We start from the raw sequence: 19,489 nt of genomic DNA, 5'->3' as shown, positions 1-19,489 counted from the left end.
AGGCTGTAGTTCAGTGGTGCAATCTTGGCTTTCTGCAACCTCTGCCTCCTGGGTTCAAGAGATATTCGTGCCTCAGTCTCCCGAGTAGCTGGGACTACAGGCGTGTGCCACGACGCCCTGCTAATTTTTGTATTTTTAGTGGAGATGCCGTTTCGCCATGTTGACCAGGCTGGTCTCAAACTCCTGACCTCAGGTGATCCACCTGACTCGGCCTCCCAAAGTGCTAGGATTACAGGTGTGAGCCACTGTGCATGGCCTAATTTCTTCTTTTTAAAACACAGATAAAAATATTATACAAGTCCACTGTTAAAATAGACAACATGTTGCAAATTAATTCTGGTACGTATTTCAAAAAAGTTTAGAAAATAAAGGTGTTAAAGTTGTTTTGGAATATGTTTAATAGTCATCTCCTCTGCTGACAGCTTCTTTACATGTTGGATGCAGCAGTATGGTATGTTCAAATTGCACTGTGTATGATCCTTTAGTGTCACACAATGGTGGATACAATTTCCAAGTCACAGATTCTTCGGAGCCATCAAGAATTTCCTTTCTCCCAAGCAATCCAGCCATCTGTGGCAGAGGGTGAGGGTGCCAAAATTTTCATTGATGACATTTGACAATTGCTTTGTTCTTGGAAACCTTATTGGTACATGTCCAACATCAAAATTTTTCATGTAATGTGAACATCCCATATCATCGTGAAATCTTTTCCTGTACTATCAAAGGTTTCCATTGCATACACTTCCTTTCCTCCATTCTTGTTGCCTCTCCTCGTTTCGCAATGGACGCTGTTTTCCTGGAATGTATTCTATATTTCCCAATTGAGTGTCCATTTAGATTATGGATTGGTTTCACTTGTTATGTCTTCCCATCTATTTCGACTTCATAGGACTCCATAACTTTTTGGATGGCCTCACCAACATCACACAGATGAACATCTATTCCAGCACACTTCATTCCAGTACTAGTAGCATCTTTTACAGATTTTAATAATGTATCATAATTGGGATTAAAAGTGACAGTAAGACCACAGTCAATAGTCAATATTCCTACCACTTATACCGATTCCAAAATCTATTTTACAGATGTCATCCTACTGTATTAGTGTTGGGTCACCAGCAATGGGAGTATAATGGACAGCACAATTATTGAGAGAACATCCAGCAGGAAATGCCAGGCCTGCATTTAATCCATTCTCTTTTATTAGATTGTGTGAACAGTTTTCCAACTTTTCACAGATTTCTATCATCCCAGGCTTGATCCAGCTCATTACATATTTTCTGACTTGTTGATGTGCTTCTGCAGCTTCTCAAAAGTCATTCCAAATATCTTCACTAGCCTGATATAACACTTTCTTTTCTTCACTCATAATTCTCCATCCATCTTGTGTGGGTGTGTATTCACATTCTTGTCCTTTAGGAAATACACTATTAGGATACAGTCACTTATTGGAACTGAGGGAGGGTCTGTTTGAATTTTGGTTCTCTCTTGTTCTCTTCTTCTTCTTCTTCTTCTTCTTCTTCTTCTTCTTCTTCTTCTTCTTCTTCTTCTTCTTCTTCTTCTTCCTTTCTTTCTTTGTTTCTTTCTTTGTTTCTAGTTGCTCCATCTCCATTACCATCTCTATCTTCATCATCATCATCTCTTTCTTTCTCTTCCAATGCTTTCCAATTGTCTTGTTCCTTCATCCACTGAGGCTCTTAATACTTTATCCATTTCCTGCTGCCCTGCCGCAACCCCTTTACTCTTCTTTTTCTTCCATCTGTTTTTCTTGGCTGCTTCCTCAGCTGTAGAGGCAGCTTCCTCCTCCCTGTCGTCTGGATCCAGGTTGCCATTCAGGTAACTCCCAGAGGAGGCAGGTGACTCCCGAAGGTTGCTGCCTCCTCCATGCCTGCCATGTTGCCTGAAAGGTTCCTCTGAATTTTAAGGGTAAATGTTTTCTAATCACTTGAATTTAATATAAATTTGTGTTAGCATCACCAAATATTTCTTTCTGGGTGGTCCAGGATCACATTTTCTCCTCAGGTACGTTAGCTGTTCGACATTGGCTAACACCAAACAGCATCTAGGGCCAAGTGGAAGAATTAAGTAATACATAAAAGAAATAAGTGGTTTCCAAAATTTGCCATAACCACCATCTATGTCTTGTCTTAACATATATCTGTCTTCTCTGTGTACTACTGATTTCACCCACACTTTAGGCTATTTTAATCTCTTGCCTTCTCAGACTACCATGGTCTTCACATTTGTAGCTTGTCCCCTCTCTTTTAGATTCCATTTGATCTTGTTGTGTAGGAAACCTAACTTAGTAATGTAAACCAGAAGATTCAGGTAAAATCTCACTAGCTAGTCAGCCACTGCATTTAAAAAGTTTATGCTTTCAGTTATGGCATTCTGTTGCTTTCACTTACAAATTCTGCAACAATTCCTAGAGATTTTCAAATTTATCAAAAAAATACCCAATGATTAGTCAACAGTGTGAATCATGAACAGCATTCTTTATTAAAACTAAAATAAGCCAGGTACGGTGGCTTATATCTATAATCCCAACACTTTGAAAGGCTGAGGTGGGCAGATCTCTTGAGCTCAGGAATTCGAGACAAGCCTGGGAAACATGGTGAAAATCCATCTCTACAAAAAATGCAAAAATTAGCTGGGCATGGTGGCATGTGCCCGTAGTCCCAGCTACTCAGGATGCTGAGGTGGGAGGATCACTTGAGCTCAGGAGTTGGAAATAGCAGTGAGCTGAGATTGTACCACTGCACTCCAGTCTGGGTGATAAGAACCAGAATCTGATTCAAAATTAAAAATTAAAAAAAAACTAAATTTACAGAAATTACAGTCTAAGTGATATATACAGCACTATAAAGATAAAAAGAATTCATCTGAATGTCACCTCATGGGACTTATAAACTAATTCAATATATTTTTAAAAGAGTTCGCATATTCAGAGTGCCAAGTGCAGATTTGATCAGGGTGAAGCCTTTCACAATATACAAAGAAGGCTTTTTATTGAAGCCCAGTAGGTGTTAACAGGAAGGTATGGGAGTGAAACCCATTGGTCATAGGCCACTGATATAAGCCTATGGCACCTGACAAAGAGAACAAGAAAAACAAAAAGGAGCAGAAATATGTTCTTAGCGAGAACTATAGCTGGAAAAAGAGCAGTAACATTTTGAGGGCCAAATCACTGAGACCCAGGGATTTTTCCCAACTTAACTACCCACCACCAAGCTAAAAAGCACCAACTAAGGTGATAATGGAATACTGCTGGTTAAGTTGCAAGTGACAGATACACTCTGTGGTACAGCACGAAAGGAAAGGCTAATGGGGAAGGTGGAGTAGAGATTGAGAAAAAAGATTTTGGAAAACCAGCCGCCATTCCAAGCACACAGTATATTGCTAGAGGAATTTGAAGACTGTGATCTACCAAAGACAAACATAGCAAGGACAATTTCAACACTGAACAACTCCTGGCTAGTTAACACAATCCTATATACGAAAAAGATATGCTTATTTAAAAGCCTAAACTCTAAGTACTTGAGTCTATGATCTCCTATACAAAATACATGGTTTTCTACAAAAAAAATTATGAAGAATACGGAAAATCAACACACGCACACACACACACACCCCCCACAATGTAATCAACAGAACCACCAGATTCAGATATGGTGCAGATGTTGAAACCATCTGACTGAGAATTTCAAATTACTATGATTAATATATTATACACTCTAAAGGAAAAGATGGACACATTTAACGTTATATAGCCAGTTTTATCAAAAAGAGGGAAAGCAAAAGGAAGAAACAAATGAAAATGGTAGAAATGCACAGCATAGTAATAAAGCATGTATTTGATTGACTTATTAGTAGAATCGACAGAGTGAAAAAAATATTCAGTGAACTTGAACATAGGCCAATAGGAATTGCTTCAACTGAAACACAGAAAAAAAGTGGGAAAAATAAACACAAACAATAAACAGAGAAAAAAGCATCCATGAGCTGTCAGACGAAATCAAGTAATCTAACAATTGCCTAACTGGGATTCTAGAAGGAGAATCAGGAGAGAATGGAGCAGAGAAACGTTTGAAAAAAATAATGGGGCCGGGCGTGGTGGCTCACGCCTGTAATCCCAGCACTTTGGGAGGCTGAGGCAGGCGGATCACAAGGTCAGCAGATTGAGACCATCCTGGCTAACATGGTGACACCCCATTTCTACTAAAAAATACAAAAACTTAGCCGGGCATGGTGGCGGGCACCTGTAGTCCCAGCTATTCAGGAGGCTCAGTCAGCAGAATGGCGTGAACCAGGGAGGCGGAGCTTGCACTGAGCTGAGATCGCCACTACACTCCAGCCTGGGCAACAGAGCGAGACTCCATCTCAAAAAAAAAAAAAAAAAAAAAAAAAAAAAGACCAAGAATTTCTGACATTAACAATAGACACCAAAGCATAGATCCAGGAAACTCAAAGAACATCAAACAGAGTAAATACTCCCCTTAAGGAATGAGACCTGGTGGGACAGGGTGGTGAACACACATATGTGTATCGTATTATATTAATGCTGCAAACAAAAGACAAAAAGAAAACCCTTAACACAACCTGAGGGGGAAAAAAGACAAATTACAGGGAAACGAATATATTATAGCTGATTTCTCATCAAACACTGAGAAAAAAAAATACTGTCTTTCCATAATTCTTTACCCAGTAAAAATATATTTTGAAAATGAAGTATAAATATGGGCTTTGTAAGACAAACAAAATCAGATAATTCGAGAAGATCTACACAGCAAGAAATGTTAAAAGAAATTCAACTGGCAGAAGGAATGCGATATCAGATTGAAATGTGAATCTTCTAAGAAAATGAAGAGCACTGGTAAAGAATAAATGAAAATAAATTAATTTTAAAATTTGCTCTAAAAGATAACTTAATGGCTAAAGAAAAATACAAGCAACATATTGTCTTTATGGAGTGTCTAAAAGAAAATGTATGATCTCAATAGCTCAAAGAATGGGGGAAGAATTGGACATACACAGTTATGAGGTCCTTAAACTACTTGTCAAATAGTATATGATTTTATTTAAAATAAGATTCTGATTAATTGAAAGTATATATCAAAAGCACAGATCACTGGACTGTGAAAAAGTATAAATAATTTAATAATGGAGATAAAAATTGGTTATCATAAAATGTATTATTAACACAAGATAAATCAGAAAAAGAGGGGAAAAATAGCAAAAACAGATAGAACAAATAAAATACCATGTGGCAAAATGGTAGATCTTTATCTCCTAGGATTTTTATTGTATTTTCCTCTAGAGTCACTCTGAAAAGTCTTAATTCATATACATAAATAGAGTGATTTGTGAATAATCCTACTGGGAAGCAAGGGGCATTTATAATATAGGTATAGCTGTGTTTTCTCTGCAGGAAACTTATGGATTTTTTTATACAAAGCTTGTGGGTTTATCTTTACAAAAACAAATGCGTGAATACAATCATTAATTCATCAAGTATTCGTTGAGCATCTTATTTATTTATTTATTTATTTATTTATTTTCTGAGATGGAGTCTCGCTCTGTTGCCCAGGCTGGAGTGCAGTGGTGTAATCTCGGCTCACTGCAACCTCTGCCTCCCAGGATCAAGTGATTCTCCTGCCTCAGCCTTCTGAGTAGCTGGGATTACAGGTGTCCACCACCATGCCAAACTAAGTTTTGTATTTTTTTTTTTTTTTAGTAAAGATAGGGTTTCACCAGTTCGGCCAGGCTGGCCTCGAACTCCTGACCTCAGGTGATCCACCCTCCTTGGCCTCCCAAAGTGCTGGGATTACAGGCCTGAGCCACCACGCCCAGCCAATCATCTTCTTTATGCTAAGGACTATGAGTACAGTGTTGAACAAAACAGGTACAGATCTAGTACTGTTCTTCCAGTACTGGCAAACTTACAAGTTCTTGATAGGTCAGTAGCTGTTCCCCAAATTGTCTTCAAAGATCTGTCATTTTAAACAGCTTCCTTGTGATATAATAAATACATTCCTCTTAGAATATTTTATTTTCATGCTTTTTGTACTTCTAAGAATAAAATCTTTGAAATATATCTGTAGGGAAAAAATATAATGGACAATTTCTATTGTCTACTCAACATTCATTGTCTCCTTACACCTTCCTAAGAGACCTGGAGTGTTCTTCAGGAACCCATTCCTCCTTCATACTACCTGTGTGATTCAGGGAAGACTGATTCTGTTTCTAACTCAGATACCACCCTTGATCAAGCTAAATTATTAATAATAATCTAATCCCCATTCCACACTCGATCAAGCCAGTGATCGATTCAGGAACTCAAATTTAATCCAGTCAGCACAGAGCATTCCAGCCTTTGGTTATTTTTATTCTGTGAGTTGACCCAAGACATGATACAGCTCAAACACACTGGAAGAGAGGTGTTTTATTCCACAAATAGAAGAGTGGCTTTTCATCTCTCCTACTGCATGAAGACTAGGAAACGGACTGTCTTGGACGCTACTGAAAATCATGTTTTTTACAAAAGAGAGGCCAGCTGGAGAACAAAGTTATACATATACAAGAGTTGACCTGGAAGAAGCACAGGGGAACTGAGTTGGAATCCTCATTTTAATTTTCTCTCTCAGGACTTCCAGTTATGTGAGAGTCACTTAACTCAATAAATATTTATTGAGCACCTACTTTGTGTCAGATATTCTTCTACTAGGAATACAGTATGAACAGTAGAGCTGTGTTCACAGAGCTTATGTTCATGTGAGCACAGAAAATCAGTAAGAAAATAAATAAACATAGAATAGGTCAGATGTTAAGAAATGCTATTATTTGTCATTTTTGATTGATACTCTATAACTTTTAGTGACTCCAAATAAACATATGGGGTCATTTCCTTTAGCCTCTTTTCTCAGGAATCCTGCCCCCAAATTGCCATCCATTTCACTTTAGCAGCCCTGGACTGCTAAATGTTATGGTGATCCTGATATTCAACACATATTTCTTTTCTCTTTAGGGTTACCTTTTGTCTGTTGTCCCATATCTAAAACCACCTGCCTCATGCATTTTTGGTTGCAGGAAAAGTCCAGTACAAATCTCATGAGCGTGAGTGCAAAGAGACCTGAGTTTTCATAGTGAATAGGAGTTTAGAAAGATGAATAATTCACATATAAGGAATCATCCGTCTGTAGATATCGAAAGATGAAATATATATACACATATGTATTTTTTAAGTTGGCATATAATATATAGTGATCAGATGAGGGTAATTAGCATATCAATAATCTCAAACATGTATCATTTCTTTGTGTTGGGGACATTCAATATCCTCCTTCAAGCTATTTGAGACTATATAATACCTTGTTAACTGTAGCCATCCTACAATATTACAGAACACTAGAATTTATTCCTCCTAGCTGTAATTTTGTATCCTTTAACAAATATCTTCCTACTCCTCCTTTGCCTGACCCTTGATGTGAGATCAACGTTTATTTTTGCTTCCACGTATGAGTGAGAACATGCAGTGTTTAACTTTCTTTTCCTGGTTCATTTCACTTAACATAATGTCCTCCAGTCCCGCAGTCCCATGCGTGTTGCTCCAAATGATAGGATTTTTTTTTTTTTTTTTTTTTTTTTTTTTTTTTTTTTTTTTTTTGAGAAGGGATCTCACTCTGTTGCTCAGGCTGAGTGCAGTGGTGCAATCATAACTCATGGGAGCCTCAAACTCCCGGGCTCAAGTGATCCACTCACCTCAGCCTACTATGAAGCTGGAACCACCAATGTATCACCAAGTCTGGCTAATTTTTTAAATTTCTTGTAGAGATGGTGTCTCGCTTTGTTGCCCAGGCTGTTCTCAAACTCCTGGCCTCAAGTGTTTTGCCTGCTTTGGCCTCTCAAATTTCTGGGATTACAGGTGTGAGCCACCACACTCTGATCTGACCTTATCTTTTTATGTATTTATTTATTTATTTTATGACTGCATAGCATTTTACTGTGTATGTGTACCACATTTTCTTTATCCATTCATCTGTTATGGGACACCTAGTTTGATTCCGTATCTTGGCTATTGTGAATAGTGCTGCAATGCACATGGGAGTGCAGATGTCTCCCTGATATAATGATTTCCTTTTCTTTGGATAAATTCCTAGTGGTGGGATTGCTGGATCATATGGTAGTTCTGTTTGTGGTTTCTGAGGAACCTCCGCACTATTCATAGTGGCTGTTTCAGTTTATATTCCCACCAACGGTATATAAGCGTTCCCTTTTTTTCTATATCCTCACTAGCATTTGCTAGTTTTTGTCTTTTTGATAATAGCTACCCTAACTAGGGAGTTAAGTGTGATTTGAAAAGGAGGACAGATTGTTTCTGAGGGTTATAACTAAATACAGATGTGTCTAGAGGGGAAGGCAAAAGTTACATCATGAAGGGAGGGATAGCTAAATAAACATGTTCTTCCATATCTTCCCTTTCCTAACTTTTCCCTTATTATACTCACAGTTTCTATGGATTATTTTCCATTGCATATCCCCACTATAATATAAGGTTGCTGAGAATGAGACCATAACTGACTTGCTCATTGTTACATTTCCAGTTTCTGGATCATAGCAGGCACTCAAAAAAATGTGTCGAATAGGCTATGTCTGTGTATGGTTGTGTATAGGTTAAATGTATTTATGTGTGTGTGTGTGTATATATGTGTGTGTTTGTGTGTGTGTATATACATATATATATGTGGGGTTGTTTCATGCATTAAACAACGTAAAACATTACTGACGGTATGAAGGTAAAACTTAGGAACTCTTATTAGGTGGTTTATTTATGAAAGCATATTTATTCTTTCAGGAAAATAATATATTACTAAGTGTATTTATTTATTTCATTACAAGTTTCAAATTTTGGCCTCTACATTAAAACTATCTTGGGGCAAAAGTTCAAATGAATTGTAATTAAGTCAAATAAAAACAAACATAAATATCCAATATATGTTATATCAGTGGAACACCCATTTTAGAAAATAGCTAGTGTAACCCCCATGGTAAGTTAGCATCCTGGAGACCATCAAAAAATAACCTTGTGAAGAAATCATAGTTTGTGAAAACAAATAGCTATGGTGTGAGAAAAAAGCTTCCATTGAAAAGTAATTTTCATAATTTTTGCCTGCCATTGAAAAATTATTGTTACTTCCCTAGACAAAATATGTGGTTTTGCCATGTGTTTTCAAGCACAATATGAATGTGTGAGAGATGTTTCAAAACAGCCACCTGGAACAAACATAGTAAAATGACCAATCAGGAAACACAGAAGCTTCAATGGAAAAAATAATACATATTTTAATTCTCCCCAAGTTTGCATTTATAAATATTTGTCAGAGGTTTTATTCACCAAAATAAATAACCAAACTTCTAAGATATCCCAGCTCACTTGAATTTAAATATGTGGTGCACACAGTTAAATTTTTACCTAGCTTCTCCAAAGTAACACTTATAGTTTCCCTGCTGTTTTTTATGTAAAAGTATGTAGGATATTGAAATGCAGTCACCTCTCAATCAATTGCATGTGAAATACTCTTCTTGTGAATTCTACATAGCACATTTAAATTGCATAAAACTTTATCTTCCACAAATATTTATGGTGCTTTTTACAGGTTGTAAGCATTAAATACAAATTTATTGAGTAAAGGCCTCTCCCATGTCTTTTGTTAAAATAAACATTATTTTATATTATGACACAAGAAAAGTCTTGGCAAGCATTTTTTTTCCTGAGAATTTGAGGTAAATGTGTCAAAATCACATGGACAAAATAGCTTTCCATAATAAGTTAAACTGATGAGTTTCATTCCTTGTTCCTGTAAAGATATTTTCACACTGTGAGGGGACAGAAAGCAGGTTTCAGGATAAAATAATTTAGGAAGACATATTAGAGTTAGAGGTCAGTGCATGCAAGTAAAATATAATAACTTTAGCTAAATTAAGTAGATACTTTAATGGGGATGTTGGTGAGGAATTACTTACTGGCACATACGGGAATTTTATAATGCAAAGATAAGAAATACATCAAGTCCCTTTAGAAAGACTAGAGTCCGGTGTATAGTAATACATAAAAACACCATCAGAATGTAGGGAATGTTTTGTTGTTCTCTATGACTTCTCTCTCTCTCTCTCTCTCTCTCTCTCTCTCTCATCTTTTTATCTTTCTTTTTCTGCAGATTGGTTGTCTCCGCTTCTTACTATGTGTGTTAAAGTACACTACACTACAATCTCAAATTTTTTATCTCCTCTGTGCAAGAGATCCACCCCAACTGAAACTAGAATTTCTTGGTTTGATTTATAAATTCTGGCAAAAAGAATCTGATTGGCTCCTCTTAAGGCAATTTTCCACCTACATTTTGACTCCTAATGTAATTATTAATTTTGAAGTACTCTATTTACTTGCCTTATATTTAGTGATTCTATAAGACTCAGTTATGAATAACTATTTTATTTACAATTATGACATGGTTCACTACATTGCTTGCATCATCTACAGCATATCACAAATGTGTCTATCATACAACAATGTTAACTTAAAATGTTTGAGAAACTGGTAATAAATTTATGTCAACAGAGCCATGAAAGCATGAACCTTTGAGAAAGGAAGGCCTGAGTTATCCTATCAAGCAAACATCCCAAATATCGAATGAGCACAAAGATAACATTAAGTTGGTAAGTAGAAGGAGAAAGGATAAATATCAACTCTAGCATAGTGACTGAAAAAAAATCGTGCACATTTTCTTCCTTCTTCCTTCAATTAAATTGCTCCTATTTTTTATGTGTTAGTGAATGATAAAATTGCAATTTAATTTTTAGAATATATGACCAGATAAGATTGTGACTGAACTAGAAAAGAAATTGATATTGACCTGTGTAAAGTATGACAAACAAGGGAACTTCATATCATTCATTTTTGGAAGCGATGAGAACATTCCCATTTAGACAGTAGATAGTTTTAGCATATTAAGCAGAAGCAAAAACACTCTTATTATTTTGTGGTATGATAGTTAATTGTGCATAAAAGTGTGAAGTGGACATTTTGAAGCATATACCTTCTTATAGAAGGTATTGCCTTAAGAATGCAGAAGAAAAATCTCTTTCCATATTTTTGCTCTCATTTAGTGTGGCAGACACTTTAACTGTTTGTGTAGTTTTTTCTTCACTAAAACAAACAAACAAACAAAAACAAAACAAAACAAAACCATGGTGTCTAGAGTCAAGGGAGCAGTCAAGCAGATGCTGACTCTAACGAAACAAACCTGAGGCAAATGAAATATAAAGAATGATGGTTCCAAAGAATGGAAAGACCCTGGTTATTTGATGAAAATGTTGAGCCACTAGGCCAATCCTGGGAGAGTGTATTTCTAGACTTCTTACGGGAGGTAATAAAGCACAAATTATTTCTGTTATTTTGGGTTAAGAATTTTGATTCTTGAGTCCTAACCTATTCTAAGTTATACAAATAATAATTCCCCACTCAAACTGGTTTCCACATTACACTTCTAATTGATAATTACCTTATTAGTGCAACCTTCCCTGGCAACCCAATGTATTTAGGAAGCCTTACCTGACACTCTCCATAGAAGCTTTATTTATTAACAGTTAAAAACTAGAAAAAAAAATTTTAAAAATCAAGTGTTTTGAATTACCCAAATTTCCCCTGCCAAAATCATTAATGCTCCTTAATTACAAAGGGAAAAGCAGTACTTTCACAGTGTCTAACAGGAGCAACCCCTTAATCAAGTGATCAAATCCTGGGACCAGTGGGCATCACATGCTCCCTGGGAAGAGCATGCTATCATTCCTGTGGAGGTCCTGCCACAAATCATGGTTTGAATGTAACAATATGAAACATCAAAGGAATGTAAATTCAATTACAAATAAACTTTCTGTTCTTCTCAAAAAGATCAAGGTCAAGATAGAGACTGAGGGAAAGAGTCTGAAGAGATATGGCAACAAACTGCAACAAGTGATCCAGAGTAGACCTTGAGCTGTAGAAAAAAACAAATGCAGCACATTTTTAGGATTATTGACGCAATTTGAATACAAATTGTGGATAGAACTGTATGATCCTGTGTGAAGGAATTAATACATTCAATGATGTTAACGTAAACAGGCACCACATCTCCAAGTTATTGTCAAATGTTTCTGAACAAACTTTTTTGAAATTGCATGAAAATAAAAGTTAAAACACCACACACACATACACACAGACATGCTTTAGCTCAAACACCATTTTTCTTTATCTCTCAGTCTGACATAGATGTTTTGTCTCCCACAATACCCTGTACATGCCACTACCTTAGCCTCTTTCATGCTATATTATAATCATTGATTTGTCTCTTTTCCTACGGGAAGCAAAACTATTCAAGGGCAGAAACTGTCATATTTGATTTTGAATCTTAGGTTATGGCACACAGCTTGTTATAGTTGTGAACCTAATAAGTGCTTATTGAGTAAGCATAAATAGATATATACATTTGCAGAAATATACATTCCATGTGAAGTAGGAACATTATTATTAATAAAATAATTTGCAAATCTGCAATATTATGCATTTGTTAAATCATCTGTCTAACTATAATTTAAGGTGAACCTTTGACTAATTTTAGAAGACCCAATGTTCTAAGCTAAAATACTTTTAATATTCAGATTGTTATAAATACAAATTTGCACACCAGTGATTCCTTAGATATATTTGAAAACAGAAAAAATGTTGTAAACAAAACAAAAAGATGGCGTACAAATCTTAGGACAGCCTACCACTCAAATATCATTGCTTCAATATCAGTGCATCACTTAGTAGGAAGAGAAAATAATTGCTTTACCTTTCTGCCTTTTTTAAAGTTTATATCTCATCCCATCTTTGTCTTGTTTTCTCTTGTCCAGCTTTAGGCACATTATACGTAGTTGTCTTGTCCCATTAACTAATTTCTGCCAGGTTTGTCTTGTAGGAAAAGTATACTGTGCTCAAATCTTCGTGTTTTTTTTAATTGTTTACTTTAGGTTTTGTAGTTTAGGTCTCTTACCACAAGAAGCAGTATGTTAGAAGAAAATTATGATTCCCCATTCCTAATTTTATCTTCCATATAGAGGAAGAATGTCTCTCTATGCTTTTCCTCCCTTTACCCCAGATGCAGGCACTTCAGTTGAGGATTAAAGTCAGCCTACTCTAATAGGTTCCAAGCCTATTCCTCTTGGAAATTTTTTTCCCTTCAAGGAGAAACACAGACTATCTCTACCTCCTGTGGCTGACTTTTCTCTACCAACTTTATTCTGGCTGGCCCCAGGTGAGTAATTCAACCTAAATTCAATGGTCAGTAGGTAGGTTCAAATAACTGACTCTAAATAAAGGCCTCCCATCTGGTCTCCTAGTAGATAAGGTGATACTTTGACTTCCTCTCCATTCCTTTATTTCTCTATTAGTTTTAAGAACTCTATTGCATGAGAGGGGTGATACTTATTGGATAAATCCTTAGACTCCAACACAAGAGAATGTGACAGATGTTGTACATTTTTAGCTCTAATAAAGTTTGGTGACAGAATCATCCCGACTGATCTTCTATAACTTCTCTAAACAGTATATTGTGGGTTACTTGTTAAGAATGGGCTCCTTTATAGAAAAGGAAGCTAAAGAGAAGGATGTCAGTGTCAAGGCACATCCAAGTACTAGTGTGAAGCAAATCTACCCAGGTTCTACATAAAACTAACTTTATTATGGCATTGTCAGATATTATTCTTCTTGAGATCTATAGCTGAGAAATTCTTATTTTTATCAAGATGCAAATGAGATAAAAATCCCCGAGGAGAAGCTGTACTTCCAGGCCTTCTTTGGGATTCCTAGAACTATAATATCCCACAAATAGAGTTTTCCATGGTATATTCCCAGAAAGTTTAATATGGATCACATGAAAGTAGTTGGAATACTGAGAAATACTGGGTTATACAGTATAAATCAGGCTTATCTCTTACAAACTATTATTATATAACTGAATGCTGTTAATCTCTGAGGCATGAAGATGGTATGCACTGTTCCTGTTCACTTTGGAAGTTTCCTCCTAAGAGATTTGCCTCACTTGTAATTACCAGGAGTAAAGAGAGAGGCTGACTGCCTTGCTGTTTCCGGACTTCAGAGCCAGGGTGCGGACCTTGGCTTTGCCTAGCGAGGAGTACTATTTTATCAGTTTTCCCAGGAATGGTCAGGCTCTAGAGGACTCATTAATGCTAAATAAACTTACAGGAAACAGATTTATAAAGCAGAATGCCAATTTATTCACTTACACAGAACAACACGCTGCACTATGTAACAGAATACTTGCATCAGCTGGCAAGTATATGCTCCTTCCCAGTAAAAAAAAAAAAAAAAAAAAAAAAAAAAAAAAGTCTTCTTGGGAAATCAAAATAAGATCAGATGGTTTTTGTAGATCAGATGGTTTTTGTGGTGAGTCAAGAGGTGAAACAAAGGGAGTTGGATGATATTAGAGAATATTATGTTCACGTAGTGGTAGATGAGGTGGCCTTCTGCATTTCAGGTTTATACCTGCTGAACAGTGAAAAGCAGTATCACCAAACTGGCTGACTACCCTTTGAGTTATTGCTAAATAAGCACGGACAGATTTTAGTATTTACTTAAAAAAGAAACAATGTTTCTTATCGCTTAATATAAGATTCTGTTATTTCAATGTAATGGTTATTTCACACAATTAATTACTTTCTAGCTTATCTATCATTACTTACATTCTTGATTACAGTCTCCCTCATAAAATATTGGAAAGAAAATTTCATGGCTCTCTTACTGATTTTAGAAGACTTATTCATCTTATCAAGACATGTAAAGTCGCTTCTTAGAGAGGGTTGCTTCTACAAATGGCTAATCTCATCTGTGTTGTGTTGAATGAGATCAGCTTCAATATTCAATGTAATGAGTATTGAAGGGTTCTTTCTACTTAAGAAGTATGATATCAAATACACACTACATAACTAAAATAATCTCTTTATTTCAGCTGTTGAGATTTTACACCAAAAATGTTTTGTTTCTTTTTAAAGGGAGTATAGCTGAGGTATACTCAATTGCAAACTCAGACCTGTTTGAAAGATGGTCATATTCAATATAGAACATAGTTATAAGGTGTCTTATATGTCCAGGCATTGTGGTTGGCATGGTGACTTAAAGGTGAATACAATTCAGAATGCAATTTCAAGGCTATATTTAAGGTATTAAATATGGATCAGAACTTATTCTAAGGTTGAACAAATGACCATATAGCCTATTATCCACTCATTTCAGAGGGTATGAGAAATAAATTGGTTTACTTTAAAAAAGTTTTCCTCATGACTGGTTGATTCTTCACTTCCTACCATTAATATCTTATCCTTTTATAGTACAATGTACTTTGTCTTGAGTACAAATTTTCCTGAAAGAATTTACCCTGCTATGGGCTATGTGAAAGTTGAAACAAAGATAATAGAAAGTGAGATCCTTGACTCCACAAGACACAGACTAGAGAAACATTGCACTAAAAGTCATGAAACACAGTATTTTCTGAACCTAGCTCTCTGCCGTGTCACCTTGGATGAGTCATTTATCCTGTGTGGATTTCAATTTCCTTATCTTAATAGGATGGTTATAAATTCAAATGACCATTGCTGGAGGGTAGATATCCAAGTGATTGAACTGGGCTGAAGTTAAGAGATTAAAAAGTTATGGGGGATTCTGGCTTATTAAAGAAACAAAGATAAATCTAGAGCCTGACAAATTTGTCAGTTATCGGGGGAAAATCCCACCCCAATATTTAACCATGGGTTCTTTTCTATTTCCCTAAGCATCTCAGCTGGTTTGAGAAATAAAGGGAAAGAGTACAAGAGAAAGAAATTTTAAAACTGGGTGTCCAGGGGAGACATCACACGTCGGCAGGTTCCATGATGCTCTCTAAGCCATAAAAGCAGCAAGTTTTTATTAGCGATTTTCAAAAGGGGAGAGAGTGCACGAATAGGGTGTGGGTTACAGAGATCACATGCTTCACAGGGCAATAGAATATCACAAAGCAAGTGGAGGCAGGGTGAGATCACAGGACCACAGGATGGGGCGAAATTAAAATTGCTAATGAAGTTTCTGGCACACATTGTCATTGACAACATCTTATCAGGAGACAGGGTTTGAGAGCAGACAAACTGTCTGACCAAAATTTATTAGGCGGGAATTTCTTCATCCTAATAAGCCTGGGAGCACTACAGGAGACTGGAGCTTATTTCATCCCTTCAGCTTCCGACCATAAAAGGCGGCTGCCTCAAGGGGGCTGTCTATAGACCTACCTTCAGGGCACATTCTCTTTCTCAGGGATGTTCCTTGCTGAGAAAAAGAATTCAGTGATATTTCTCCTATTTGCCTTTGAAAGAAGAGAACTATAGCTCTGTTCTGTCCGGCTCACCAGCAGTCAGACTTCAAGTCTTATCTCCCTTGTTCCCTGAAGATTGCTGTTATCCTGTTCTTTTTTCAAGGTGCCCAGATTTCATATTGTTCAAACACACATGCTCTACAAACAATTTGTGCAGTTAACGCAATCATCACAGGATCCTGAGGAGACATACATCCTCCTCAATTTACGAAGATGACGGGATTAAGAGATTAAAGTAAAGACAGGCATAGGAAATCACAAGGGTATTGATTAGGAAAGTGGTAAGTGTCCATGAAATCTTCACAATTTATGTTCAGAGACTGCAGTAAAGACAGACATAAGAAATTATAAAAGTATTAATTTGGGGAACTAATAAATGTCCATGAAGCCTTCACAATTTATGTTCTTCTGCCATGGCTTCAGCCGGTCCCTCCATTCAGGGTCCCTGACTTCCCGCAACTGTCGGTGGTTGACTTAGTTGTAACACTCATCGGGTATCATATTTAGCAACATTTTCTATACTCCTGGGAGTAGGTTGGTAGGTTAAGCATAATGATGTTGTGATGGTTAATTTTATGTATGAACTTGATTCATCATGGTGTACCCAGATTAAACATTATTTCTGGGTGTGTCTGGGAGAGTGTTTCTGGATAAGATTAACATTTGAATTTGTGGACTCATTACAACAGATTGCCCTCCCCAATGTGGGTGGCCATCATCCGATCAATTCAGGACCTCAGTGGAATTAAAAAGTGGAAGGAGGAACTTGATTCTTTTTTCCTGACTCACTGGTTGAGCTGGGATATCTCATCTCATCTTCTCCAGCCCTCAAAGTGGAATTTACACCATCAAGTCCCCTGGTTCTCAGACATTCCAATTCCAACTGAATCATACAACTGGCTTTCCTGGTTCTCCACCTTGCAGGGAGCAGATTGTGAGGCTTATAACCTCTATAATCACAAAAACCAATTTCTCATAATAAATATCTCTCTCTCTCTCTCTCTCTCTCTCTCTCCTGTTCTGTTTCTCTGAAGAACCCTGACTAATAAAAATGGGTACTCTATATGCTTTAGGACTTTGTCCAATATTACATGGTAAAATTGTGAAAGAAATGAGAAAGGGTTAGAGAACACAAAACCAGAGAAGTTTAGATCTCAAGATACTTTAGAGATCAGAAAGTATTTTGCCTTACATTGTAGAAGGGAGAACTAAGGCCTAGAGTAAATTACTCACTAATTTAGGTTTCTTAATTCTGGTCTGGGTGGAGGCCAACAGCCTAGACTCTTACTGGGTCTCTTTTTCCAACACTCTGCTATCTCCTGTTAAGACACGGATGTAGAGAATTGTAGGAAATCTAATGATTGTCTAGTTCAATCTCTTCAATTTTTTTATATTACAGCTGCCAATAACCCAGCAACAGAGCTGTAGCTACAAACAAAGTATACTCAGAAGCAGCAGGTATTTATATTTCACATATTTGATACTTTTTTTTTTACTTTATGTAAGAAATGATACAAATGAAAGCAATAGTCCTGAAGTCTAAATATTCTGAACAACTGTAATTTAATTTTAAATATGTTCCACATGTAATATAAACTCCCAATTATGAAATATTGTGTTTAGTATGTCCAAACATTCAAGATGTGGGATGAAGACTTTAATCTTGTTTCTTCTATTCAAATTCTGATTCTATCACTGAGAAGTAATCATTAGAAGAGGTCATGCTTATGTTATTATACAATTTCATCTCTTAATAAACACACATTTATTTCTCTATTTATATGTAAAAGCATATTATGTCAGCCATATACTTCTCTTAATTCTGCTGATAGAATATACATCAAAATTCTCATAAGTTTACTGGTTTTGAGAACAACACTAATTCTTGTATGCTGTGCAAGCCATTGCTATTTCAAGCTTTTTCCATTGGTGTCTCTATTTTTTGACAAATGTACTATTTGATCATTGTTAAATGTGCTAAAATTATTTCATGAAATCTTGTATAGCTGCAGGTTGTTCAGAATAGGAGATAATAATCTTTTGTTCATCATGATGGAAAGGTTCTGTGATCATGGAGATAGCTATCAATATTCACATGTGTCATGGAATTATTCACCTTTGAGAGGCTACCCAAATTTTTTTCATAAGGATATAACTGCTAAAAATATAATAGAAAAGGACAGTGATTTGCTACCAGTGAGTACTTCTGAAAGGTAATATGAAGTCCAGATGGTCATCCGCCTGTGGACATAAAACAACTAAGCAAACAAGCTCCTGAGTAGTCAATATAGTCATTTTACTGAAGTAAATAAACAAGTCCTATAAAGTCTATCTCAAAATGTAACATTTGCCTTTACTTGCGTATTTTCAGCCTAGATATAGGGGTTAAATTGTTAATGCTTTACTTTCACTTCCTTAAATTTTTTTTTTTTTGATCAAACTTTGCTTTTTCTCTCCCTGGGGAACAACAAATGGACAGCTTTCCTCTCTTGTACTCCTCCTTCCATTACCATCACAGCAGAATGCATCTGAGACTGTAATAATTCAGTGATGAAATACAAAATGTCGCAATGCCATCTCTCTTAAAGTGAACTGAGATTTTGTTATGCCATTTTAGGTGCACTAATAGCAACTCAAGTCCCATGGAGTATCCTAATGTGAATTTAATGAGCTGATAGCATATAAATGACAGTACTGTGAGGGTGAAGGTGACATAACCTTTTTCTTCCTATTTGATGTTTGTCTTTGAAAAACTACAGATCTGTTCAAAATGCACTGCATTATTACTAAGTGGCACATCACTCACCAAAGAAGCTACTATTGTTTTAGCATTTAAGAACATTTTTTTCTCTTACTGGAACAAGCACCGAGAGCAATTTTTTAATCATTAGGATAATAAAAATCTGAATAGTCTTTTCTCTGAACAAACACAAATTATGTAGTGTTCTGGTGTCTATTTTGCCATGGGCTGATTGTCTCCAGTGACAAATATTTGAACATCACAGTCAGTGATGTAGCACTACTAAATTGGACTTTAAAATAGTAAAACTATCCTT

At 36.2% G+C, this 19,489-nt stretch overlaps 1 pseudogene; it reads right to left on the bottom strand.

The window, feature by feature from the left end:
* Positions 1-396: 396 nt before the first annotated feature.
* Positions 397-1,895, bottom strand: LOC126932472 (methionine aminopeptidase 2-like; annotated as a pseudogene).
* Between the last annotated feature and the right edge of the window lie 17,594 nt (positions 1,896-19,489).

Source organism: Macaca thibetana, chromosome 12, assembly GCF_024542745.1.
Source record: "Macaca thibetana thibetana isolate TM-01 chromosome 12, ASM2454274v1, whole genome shotgun sequence".
In the NCBI taxonomy this organism is placed as follows: domain Eukaryota; kingdom Metazoa; phylum Chordata; class Mammalia; order Primates; family Cercopithecidae; genus Macaca; species Macaca thibetana.
The sequence above is the reverse complement of the archived record's forward strand: the minus strand, read 5'-3'. Positions and strand labels throughout refer to the sequence as shown.